This window comes from Symphodus melops, assembly GCF_947650265.1.
Source record: "Symphodus melops genome assembly, chromosome: 22".
Classification (NCBI taxonomy): domain Eukaryota; kingdom Metazoa; phylum Chordata; class Actinopteri; order Labriformes; family Labridae; genus Symphodus; species Symphodus melops.
In genome coordinates, this window is record NC_136712.1 from 1,406,616 (window position 1) to 1,419,115 (window position 12,500).

Consider the following 12,500-nt stretch of genomic DNA (forward strand, 5'->3'; position numbering starts at 1 on the left):
AGTCCAGATTGCTGAAAGAGGAACAAGAATCCCCGGGGCCCCGGAGCCACCCCCCCCCCTTTTAGTCCTCCTCTCTCTCGCCTGTACAAACATGCCCCCGCTCGCCCTCTTCCTCCTCCCTCTCTTTTATTCTCCTCTCCACTCCGCCTTTTCTTTTTCCCCTTTCTTTTTTTTTTAACTGCCCTCTTTATCTCTCGTCTTCCTCCTCATCTTTCTCACCGCTGAAACACAAAACCCTTGTAATCCTCGCGCTCCAGGACCGTCCGGAGGGGAAGGGGAGAGACACGGGCGGGAGAGTCCGACGAGGAGGAGGAGGAGGAGGAGGAGGAAGAGGACAGCAGACTGATTGTTTATGTAAGAGCTCTGGTCAGTTAGGATTTTAAGTATTTCACACACACACAAAAAAAAACAAGACGACGACCCGACAGGAGGAAGTGTAACATCCTGCAGTACCTGGAGTGTCCACTAGAGGCTGGCTGCAGTACCTGGAGTGTCCACTAGAGGCTGGCTGCAGCAGCACAGGAAGTCACATACACACCCATTCAAACAGCCTGTTTTTACAGCAGACATGAACATGTTTACAGCCTGCTTCAAAAAACCAAATAGGTGTGATTAGCTCATGTCTCCATCCACACACACTGTACGGGGGGAATGTTTGGATGACTCAGCAGTTTTGATTGGATGAAGGATCAGAGTTATTCACAATAAGGCGTGTAGCTGAGCTGATTGACAGGTGGGCGACGTGTAACGGTTTGTCAGGAGGCTTCAGCTCGTTAGCTTGACTCAAAGTTAGCCTGAGACAGCATTTCCAGGACGGAGACCGCCGCCGACGGGACTCGAGCGCCCCCCTGCAGGGACACACGGGGGACGCCACTCAGACTTCACCCTTTATTTACAACCTATGGTTTAGCTGTAACGCCATCGTTCTCTGACTTTTACTCCTCGTCACTGAGTTAAACTTGGATATGGTCCAATCCGAGGCCGTCGTCTGGGCTTGGTTGTCCAGGTGACGGCGTAGGTTTTTGTTTTTTAACGGCTTCTAAATCTGAACACCTCAGCACGCCGCGCGAGCTTTGAGAAGACGTCTCGCAGGTTCGTCTCTGAACGCCTGACGGCGACGGTGACACATTTCAGCCGGAGCGAGGAGGATAAAAAATCTTTTTTTCAAAAAATAGAGAAAAGATTTTCATCCTGAGCGATGAACTCCACGATGATCTTTCAAAAGAGAACTCTGCTTCAAATCAGCGCTGGCCTCTTATGCAACCAGTGACAGCCTGTTCATCTTTAATGGAGGTCCTGCCCACAGAGATGAAACCGCTGATGAGCTGTGATTCACACAGGAGAGCTGTGACGAGAACAAAGGCTCGTCTTCCTCTCTGCGCACTTCGCTTTACATCAGAGGAGCGAACGAGAACGAGAACGAGAGAGAGAGAGAGAGTCCACCTACTTTACTCTGCAATCTATTTCACGGGGGGGAAAGTGGACGAGTGTTTGGCAACGGACAGAAACCCATCAGAGCGGAGCTATCAGGTGGCTTCAGGACACACAGTCATCGACTCGCCCGCTGATAATAAGAGTCTGTTAGCGCTTCTGTTTCTCCCTCCAATCATCGGCTGATTTAAAGCCGGCAAAGCGTCTCCGAAGACTCGAAACTATTTACATCACATTCTCTCTTTATTTCACCGCCCGCTGATCGTGTTCGGAGGCCTGTTGCTTGGGTTTGTTGTTTCTTCTTCACAGACGAGCGCTCACCTCCGGGCCTGGAAGCTGTGCAGACGCGCTAACACTCCCCGAAATCTCACATCTATTTAAGAGTCCGTCTTTTATTCATTTAAAAAACACCGACAACAGGAGCTGTTATTCTGCTGCTTCCAGAGGTCGTCAGCCACAGGTGATATTAAAGGAGCAGTACGTAAATGTGAAACATTAGAGAGCTGATTGATAGCTAGATAGATAGATAGATAGATAGATAGATAGATAGATAGCTAGATAGATAGATAGATACTTTATTGATCCCGAGGGAAATTCAAGGCATCCAGTAGCAGTATACAGACAGGCAGGACCGCTGTCCCCCCTCCCCTCTGTATACAATAATCCCCCAAACAAGATTTAGCAGCCCCTATGTGACTAAGAGTAAATTAGTTAGCAGTTAGCATTAGCATTAGACTTAAAACTTATATAGCATAATGTACATAACCTGTGAAGGAGAGAAAAACATGTGCTGATTAAAAGAGACCTGTAAACAGTTAAAGAGCCTTAGAAACAAAGTGCTGACCTTCTAGAAACTAGTTCCATGTGCATGTACAGAGGTGTTTGAGGTAGTGCCAGAGGTGTGAGTACAGTCATTACACAGTCAATGCAGCGATGCAAATTGGGCCATTGGCATGCTCAGAAACATAAAGGAGCAGTGATTAGCATTAAGTGATTGTTCGACACCAGAACAAAGAAAAGGCTCTGTGTCAACTTGCAGATCATAAAACAGGAAGTACATGACATTAAGCATGCAGTGATGTCATTTCATTGGGTGAAACTGTCGGACTATTCTGCAGGGTAACAGTTTCCAAAGCTGAGAAAAAAAGAAGCTGAATTTACGAGCTTGAAAGGCTCCAATTCCTCTCTGAGTAAGAGCTCTAACAACATGCAGTTATGTTGTTAAGAGATGTTTTAAGAGTTTCACTGGACCTGCAAACCACGAGGGAGGAAGGAGAAGAAGAAGAAGAAGAAGAAATAATGACAGCGAGCTGCACGATGCGTGAAGTTCAAATAAGAAGTGGAGAAGAATCCTGACAGTCGGAGCGGAGCAGCGAGATGGTTTAATTCAAAATGATGACAGTGAATGATTCAGGAGATCAAAATGATCCAGCAGATTAAAAATGCAGCCGGTGGCGAAGACGAGGGCGAGGAGGCGAGATAGTGCGGGGGAGGGGGGGGGGGGGGGGGGGGGGGGGGGCTCTAAAGTCGTTTCATTATCTTACTCAATCCTTCCTGAAGCTTTGGGAAACCGTCTGAATAGTTGAAAAGAAGAAGAAGAAGAAGTGCACGCTTGTTCTCACACACACGCGCGCACGCGCACACACACACACACACACACACACACACACACACACACACACACACACACACACACACACACACACACACACACACACACACACACACACACACACACACACACACACACACACACACACACACACACACACACACACACACACACACACACACACACACACACACGTCGCTGTGAGGAAAGATAATCTTCAGAGAATAATTTGATTCTTCCATTAAATCCTCCCAGATGCTTCCCAAGAATACATGAATGGAGAGCATTCAAGCTTCCGAGTGAAACTCACAATTTGTCACAGGCCGAAGCCACACACATACACAACGTGCACGAGTAGAAATAACACACACACACACACACACACACACACACACACACGCTGCAGGAGTGAGGAAGTGATGTGAAAAGACGAGCGCAGCGCTGACGGAGACGTGTGTGATTGTAATTATCACGATGCTTTTCATGTCACTCTGCTTGATTTGTCTGTGCTGTGTGTGTGTGTGTGTGTGTGTGTGTGTGTGTGTGTGTGTGTGTGTGTGTGTGTGCGCTCCTGCTCTGCACTGTGACATCCTAGTTCATTAATTTTGACGAAGCTTTATAAACTTTAAACTCCTCAGAGTTCCCGTGAGGCTTGAACGCTCCTCCATGCAGATCAAATCCAGAGTTCAATACGCAGCGTGTGTGTGCTGTTAGCGTGCTGTTCGTGTGTGTGTGTGTGTGTGTGTGTGTGTGTGTGTGTGTGTGTGTGAGTGTGTGAGTGTGTGTGTGTTAAAGCGTGATCTACGACCCCGCTGGCTGCTTTACTTCCTGGTTGTGATTGTCTGTGGGTGTGTCCTGATCATCATGTTTGATTCTTTTCTACTTTATGCAAATGAGTTCAGGGACGGGCTGACCAATCAGGTGACTTCATGGAGGCCGGCGTGAGCGTAAAACCGAAGAAAAAAAACCAGGAGAAAGTCAACAAGCCGGATTTTCAGACTGTAAAGAAGTGAAAGCTGAACGGACTGACGAGGAGGAGGATGAAGATTTGTTGTTTTAAAAGGAGACACAGTTCAAACTCAAACGAGGAGGAGCGCTCGCTCAGCGTCAGACATCTGCAGCATGTGTGGAAGACATTAAAAATGAACCTGTTGCTACGGCACACACACACACACACACACACACACACACACACACACACACACACACACACACACACACACACACACACACACACACACACACACACACACACACACACACACACACACACACACACACACACACACACACACACACACACACACACACACACACACACACACACACACACACACACACACACACACACACACACACGGAGGATAACGAGGCAGAGCAGTGAAGTAAGCTGTTCAAGTCATCAGAGGCCGAGAGGATCCACGCTGAGAGGCTTTAATGTAGCTGACAGCTCAGCTGGCCTCTTCATCCTCCTCCTCTCCTCTTCATCCTCCTCCTCCTCTTCATCCTCCTCCTCCTCTTCATCCTCCTCCTCCTCGTCTTCCTCCTCCTCGTCCTTCCCCCTCATCCTCCTCTCCTCTTCTTCCTCCTCTTCCTCCTTTCCTCTTCTTCCTCCTCCTCTTCATCCTCTCCTCTTCTTCCTCCTCCTCTTCAACCTCTCCTCTTCTTCCTCCTCCTCTTCAACCTCTCCTCTTCTTCCTCCTCCTCCTTCTCTTCTTCCTCTTCTCCCTCCTCCTCTTCTTCTTCCTCCTCCTTCCTCCTCCTCCTCCTCCTCCCCTCTTCTTCCTCCTCCTCCTTTCCTCTTCTTCCTCCTCCTCTTCCTCCTCCTCTCCTGTTCTTCCTCATCCTCCTCTCCTTCCTCCTCTCCCTCCTCTTCCTCCTCCTCCTCTTCATCCTCTCCTCTTCTTCCTCATCCTCCTCTCCTCTTCTTCCTCCTCTCCCTCCTCCTCTTCAACCTCTCCTCCTCCTCTTCCTCCTCAGCATTTCAAAGTTCATGTATAATAAAAGTGATGATCACAGAATCAGTCTGCTCTCGCTGCGTAACAACAAAGAGCGGCTGGGCGCATGGGGGGGGGTCAAAGGTCAAACACAGGTCGGCTCTTCTCAGACAAACAAATGAAGACGTAGAAGAAGAAGACACAGAAGTTGTTTTTGTTCCTTTAACAGTAAAAACTCTGAAGTTCAGATGTCCAGACTGCGTTTCGTGTTCTTACTGGGTTGTGGAGGCTTCAACGGTCCAATCAGGTGCGAGATGTTCGATTACAGACAGAGAAGGACGTCGCGTGTTCTCTCTTTCTCACACATCTGTGTTGAAGTCGGAGAAAGCCGACTGTAAATCAGTTTGACTCGAGAGGACGGACTAAACTCGAACCAGATGTGTCTCTGACGAAAACCGAAACGCACGAAAAGACGGAGGACGACAAAAACACACAAACAATCAGCGTCTCGCAGCAAAGATGGAGGACAACAAAGAGCAGCTTGTCTTCTTCTGTGGTGTGATCCCGGAGCCGCTCGGAGGAGCGTGAAGAGCCAACACAAAGCCTTCCACAAGCCACACTCTGCTGGCTTTAAGAGCAAAGAACACACGAGCATGCACTCACCCACGCCCTCCACACACACACACACACACACACACACACACACACACACACACACACACACAGAAACACTGGCAACGATCCTGAACCTATTCAATCACACAACACACAGAACCAGCTGGCAGCTGATAAAAGTTTACTCCAACTTCTCTCTCTCCCTCTCCTCTCTCTCTCTCTCTCTCTCTCTCTCTCTCCCTCTCTCCCTCTCCCTCTATCTCTCTCTCTCTCTCTCTGTAAAGTTCCCCCCACATTCCTCTCATCATCATTCTGGGGTCCCTGACTCCTTTCTTCCCTCATTTCCTTCCTTCCTTCCTTCCTTCCTTCACTCTCTCTCTCTCCATCTTTGTCCTGTCTGCGTCCAGGTCTCCATGGTGCAGAGGTGCTCGATTGGTCATGCCTGCACGACGCCCTTCTGGATCCACATTTTAAAACCAAATCATTTCTGTTTTCAAATTTCGGCGCAGGATTGTTTTGTTTCTTTTCGGAGTTGGATTCTTCCTCAGGCTCTGGGATCAGGACCTGGATCAGGTCTGGATCAGGATCAGACCAGGTATGAGAGCTTGTAAAGAGCCAACTCAGTCTGGTTTTAATTTATGAGTTCGGGCTCTGTTCATAAAATGAAATTGACTTTCTCTGCATCGTTACGGCTTCTGGATTAATGAGCTGATGACGGTCGTATATAACGACAAAGACGGACACACACTGAGCGCTGGCACGTCTGAGGAGATGTTCGCCATCTGTTATGTTCCTGAGTGTGTGTGTGTGTGTGTGTGTGTGTGTGTGTGTGTGTGTGTGTGTGTGTGTGTGTGTGTGTGTGTGTGTGTGTGTGCACAAAGACAAAAATACATACACCTCACATGACACATGTCATACAATACTGGGACTAAATCCAAACACAGCAGTCTGTCAGCCACACACACACACACACACACACACACCCACACACACACACACACACACACACACACACACACACACACAAAAAGGAACAAAGTAAATCCATCATCTGTATCAGTTTGTAAGCCTGTAAAAACTTCAACCAATGTCTGCCACGAGGTACCAATCTGATGAACCAATCACAGGCCTCCCTGTCTCCCTGCTCTCTGATGGACCAATCAAACGCCTCCCTGTCTCCCTGCTCTCTGATGGACCAATCAAACGCCTCCCTGTCTCCCTGCTCTCTGATGGACCAATCACAGGCCTCCCTGTCTCCCTGCTCTCTGATGGACCAATCACAGGCCTCCCTGTCTCCCTGCTCTCTGATGAACCAATCACACGCCTCCCCGTCTCCCTGCTCTCTGATGGACCAATCACAGGCCTCCCTGTCTCCCTGCTCTATGATGAACCAATCACACGCCTCCCTGTCTCCCTGCTCTCTGATGGACCAATCACAGGCCTCCCTGTCTCCCTGCTCTATGATGAACCAATCACATCGTCCCTGTCTCCCTGCTCTCTGATGAACCAATCACAGCCTCCTTATCTCCCTGCTCTCTGATGGACCAATCACACGCCTCCCTGTCTCCCTGCTCTCTGATGAACCAATCACACGCCTCCCTGAAGAGATGAAGAGATGAGCTGAGGTCACCTTCTGGATGTACGTGAGGGGGCGTGGCTTCAGAGGGGTGCAGAGGGAGCACTGAGAGAATGCCACTTGTAAAATCCTGCTGGGTTTGAAGCCTCAACAAGAAAAAGGGTAACAGTCCGAATCAGGACCTGAATCAAGTCCAGGCTTTAAAATCTGCCCCGCTGGGTTATATTAAGATGTCTTTGGTCGACTCTTCGGATAAGATTTCAGATTTGTAGCTCAGAGTTGTAATTACAGTTAGCTGACTGCAGACGAGGGAGCGTATATTTGAGCTCATACGGCTGCGGCGGGCGCTGTTTGTTCTGGAGGAAAGTCATGAAATCACCACTCACAGACGAGAGCCAACAAGAGAAGAGAGAGAGACTCAGAGCGAGTTATCAGACGACGCCGGCTCACTGCAAATATGAGAGGGATGAGAGAGACGTGACCCCGTGAGAGTAATGTCTAAAAACTCACGAAGGCAGGCGGACGGACTTCTGTGTTTGCTTTCATGAGATCTGAAGGAGCGACGAGGTACGCGCTCCCACGGAGGGCGAGCAAAACACAGAGCGGTTTATGGGAACAAGAAGCGTTCAGGAAAAAAAGCCTCCGTTTGAGGAAGGAGATCTGGAGAACAAGGAAGCAGTGATGGATGGGAGACAGGCGGGGAAATCTGGGGACTCACACACACACACACACACACACACACACACACACACACGCTGAGGAGACACACGAGTCTGAGCGGACAGAAGCGGATCATAAAAAAGCAACCGTTCACGTCAGACGAGCGTTCAAATCCAACCGGTCACACTCCCAAGATTCAGTCTGGTCCGGTTTCTCCAGGAGCCGGGGTCGCAGAGATCCGGACTGGAACTCGTTAAAAACCGACTTTTCAACTTGTACGTCAAATTATTAACGCCACGATTTGAGATGAATAAAAAAATAATACCAGCTGTAAATCGGTTCCTCTGGACTCCTCCTTCCTTCCTTCCTTCCATTCATAATAAAGAGCTGGAACGCTAACACTCAGTTTGACGTGTATATACCTTTAAGACCATTTCCGATGATCTGCGATGTGATTGGCTGAATGTTTTAGCCTCTTTAGCCTCCACATGGGAAGATGACTACAGCTGACGTTTGGACGCCACTGTGGACGGCGGACAACCCGAACATACTGCGAGGTCCCGTGTCTGTCTCGTCTTGATAATGAGATCCACTTCAGGCTGACAGACGCCGTCTTAAAGCGTGCGTGAGGGGTTTAATGTCTTTGCACATTAAAGAGGAAAAGGTCATAAAAAAAGGTCATTAGAGCTCTTTGAAATGACTTCTTCAGGAAACACTGAAATCCAGAAAAGGAATAAAATGACTCGCCGTGACGCGATGCAGCTATCAGAGACACGAGCAGTCAGGATGCACGAAGCTTCAGGGTCTCCAAACTCCTTGAAACGGTGCCGACCCAGGTCTGAGCCCAGGTCTGAGCCCAGGTCTGAGCCCAGGACGCAGCTCGCTGGTTTGTTCCCACGCCCTGAACGCTCACACAGACGTTTGGTGGCATTATGTACGGAGCTACATCAAAGCAGGGTGTGGTCACCAACCCCACAAACCCAACAAACCCCAACCACACCCAGCTCTGTGCTCACTGCTGTTTGATTTAGGCAGAACTTCTTTATGGAGGAACAAACAAAGCGGGGGGGGGGGGGGGGCTTCGTGCAGGGAGGGTGAGATTCCCAGTACGACCGATAAGAACTTTTCCTGTTTCGACATGTTTGATTCACGACGGGACAAACAGTCTGGTGTGTTTGGATTTGGGAGGTTTAAAGAATCTCTGCAGCTCGTGAACATGTAAAACGAGCGTGTTCACTTGGACTCCAGCGATCCGGCTCCAAGTCTGAACCCGGGTTCTGATAAAACCAGCGAACAATCTCACCTCTCATCCAATCAGGAGCAGGTTACGCCTCATAACCCGGGAGCTGAAGTCCACGTACGGTAAAATTTTAGAGTCTTCTCCTTTAAAGGGCGTTTTTATTATTATTATTATTATTTTTAAGTCGTCACTGCAGGAATCAGATTCAGATTTCTTTTCAGTTTTTGTCTTCTGATTTTTATCTGTGTCGACCTGCGAGCATCTTCTTCCCTCGTTTCCACATTTTTTAAAGAACTTAGCGGTACTGGGGTACTTCAGTTCTGTCAGCAGAGTGTGTGTGTGTGTGTGTGTGTGTGTGTGTGTGTAGGGTGTCAGTAATTGGCTGACATGTGAGAAGTGTGTTTGTATTGGTGGGGAGGGGGAGGGGGGTTGAGCCTCAGTAAGAATTCATTCACTTAAAAATGGCCCCAAGCCTCCAATTAACCCCTGACCCCCCCACCCCCACACACACACACAAACACACACACACACACACACACCAGGAGGGAAAGTAATCCGACACGACAGATGAAGAAAATAAGAATGAAAAAAGAGCGCCGTCCTGGATGTCAGAGACAGACGATGGTCGGCGAGAGTTAAACGTTTTTTTTTTTTACCTGCTCAGCGTTCAGCGCCTGTCGATCTGCGATGACATCAACCTCCTCGACCTCCTGAGAAAAACACACAAAAAAACCCAACTCAAACTGGAGAAATTGTTTTGTTAATCTTGTCAAAGCAGGACACCTGATATCAGAAAAAAAAACAAAAAAACTCGAAAAGGAATCCACGACCCACCCTGACGGCGGCGCACTCGAGTTACAGGTCAAATCCAGGTGACTTGTTTGTCCCCGTCTGCATCGTGTTTCTGCGGGACTTTAAAGATCCAAACTTCTGCTCCAAAAAAAAAAAAAACCCTCTGACAGAAGCTGCAGCTCTCAAGCATTTAGGACAAAGCCTGCTCCATCTGTCGCTGTAATCTTCCTCTTTTGTTTACGGCCATAAAAAAACGTAACGTGGTTAAAGCGACTCTTTAATGTGCTTTAAATATCGGCTTGGTGGTCACTGGGTGGGGACACAAACCAACCACAACAACGTTTCATGAAGGTTATTAAATATCACTGAGGCTTCTGAAGACGCCATTTCTTAATGTAGCCAATCAGATGTAACCCTTTCTTAAAGGTACAGTACGTTATTTATTGACTCAAGAAGTTCTCACATCGATAACTGGCAACGAAGAGGTTAGATGACGTTAAACACTTCCACATTTTATTCGCCGTTATCCATCCAAAGTTTCAGATCATGAGGTAAAGGCGTGTCGGCGTAATCCCAAAATGAGCCTGCAGAGGGCGCTATACACGGCTTGTTTCAGGAAGTCACGCTGTAGTTCCCCGGCAGGAAACTGGAGAATGTCAGATTTCTCCATAAGCTGCTGAAAACGTTAACATCGGCGCTCATCTCCCAACAGCCCTGACCTGGCAGCCCTGCAGCGTTCTGCCCCCCCCCCGGGAAAGCTTCCAGGGAGCTGGCCAATCAGAAGAGAGGCGGCACATGGGGGGAGTGTATCTGTTGCAGCTAAGCCCCGCCTCCTGGGCTCCTCGCACGTGTACTGCATGTACCAAAACTGCAATCTACCGCACGCTAGCACAAGTTAGCCGTCGATGCTAACTGAACAGAAGCTTTACTTGAAGTCCATATTTTTATTTGATGGGGGGAAAAAAGCTGCTGACTCGACCTTTAACACCTCGACCTGCTTGTAAATTATCTTCTCATTTTAGCTCCCACACTCTCCCAGTTTGAGATCAGAAGAGCCCACTGTAGCTTTGAAGGGAACACGCGGCCGCTGTGGAGAAACGAGCGGCGCCGCTTGTTAATTAAAAGTCGTTAATTCAGAGAAAGTGCCAGAAAGCCGCTTTTATCAAGCAGACAGTAAAACATTACTGCCTGGAATAATAACCCAAAGAAAGGGCATGAATTCAACTAAAGACACGTTCATTTTGTGATAATGCTAAAATACGGGAGCTTCAGTTATTCCCCTCATGACGATAACATTAACGCTCGGAGGCGAGGATATATATATATTTTTTTTTTTAAGTAGGGAGATAAAGGAGAAATCAATTTGGAGAGGAATCTTCCTAATGAGACAAGCAGACAGACACAAAGCGGCGAGTGTGTGATGAACACAGAGAGGCGGGCGGCGTGAACGTTGCTGATTCAGCGTTATCCAGACGCACGATTCACAGGTAGGTAGGTGTATGTGTGTGTGTGTGTGTGTGTGTGTGTGTTCGACTCAGACGCTCGGCTCGTCTGCAGAAACACAAACCAGCTTCTGCTTCTCTTCTTTGGAACAAGTGGCAGAGCAGCTAGTGAGGCGAGACTGTGTGAGTGTGTGTGTGTGTGTGTGTGTGTGTGTGTAGGTGTGTGTGTGGTGTGAAGTTAGCTTGGCAGCACTTCTAACAACGTTGAGGCCCTCGGAGCTCTCCAGCAGAATGGCCCGGTCTGTCTCCACTCTATCTCAAAGAACCATATGCTTGTGGATAGCAGGGCTGACTACCGTGTGTGTGTGTGTGTGTGTGTGTGTGTGTGTGTGTGTGTGTGTGTCCATATGTCCCAGCACCTAACATCCAACATCTAAAACATCCAGATGGCGGAGCATCAGTCGACACACAATGTTTCCGTCCATCATCAGGAAGTAGCTGGAGAAGCGTAAAGACAATAAATATTCATCACGAGGGCTTCAGAGAGCGAGCGCCGCGCTCGCCGCTCAATTATACCGCCGCACTCCTCTCATTAAGCTAAGTACAACGGAGATATATGTACTTTTAAATCCCCCCCCCCAAACCAACAACAATGAAGGAAGTGTGGTCTCAGTCACCCAAAGGAAAGGACTTACTTTGAGGACAAGAAGAAAGATGCACTCGGCTCTCTTTGTTTCCATCTGAGGCGAAAAAATGTTTTGAATGAGACGACGGTTCAATTCAAATCAGATCCGCTGAAGTTCTTTCAAACAGCAGCCTCTTCCTGCTTCTTCAGTAATGATGTTTATTCTTCTTTTTTTTTCCACAGTCTGGTTGAGGATGATTAAAGCTTTTCACACACAAAGAGAAACTTCCAAATAAATACTTTTTGGTGGCGTGTGTGTTCGAGAGCCGAGCGGTTCATGTCGCAGGCTAATGCTAATGCTAATGCTAATGTTCAGAAGCTAGCGGAGTGTCGGAGTTGGTGGGCGGGTTTGAAGCCGACCTCGGCGCCCTCCTGCACCATGACTCTCTCCTCTTAACATTTCCTGTCTGTCTTCGGCTGTCCGATCTGTAACGACAACAATGAGCCAAAAAGCGGAGCAAACATCGTCGTAGGATTTATTAAATCAAACCCAGCAGAGAGAGATGCTTC

General features: G+C 48.3%; 1 protein-coding gene across 1 annotated transcript in view; it reads right to left on the bottom strand.

Moving 5' to 3' along the window:
* Nucleotides 1–12,500, bottom strand: part of LOC306818096 (plexin-B2-like) — a gene marked incomplete at its 3' end in the record, with an annotated part of 74,043 nt that overhangs the window by 52,280 nt on the left and 9,263 nt on the right. Inside the window, exon 2 of the mRNA XM_079335469.1 lies at nt 9,728–9,781. The remainder of the gene's footprint in view (nt 1–9,727; nt 9,782–12,500) is intronic.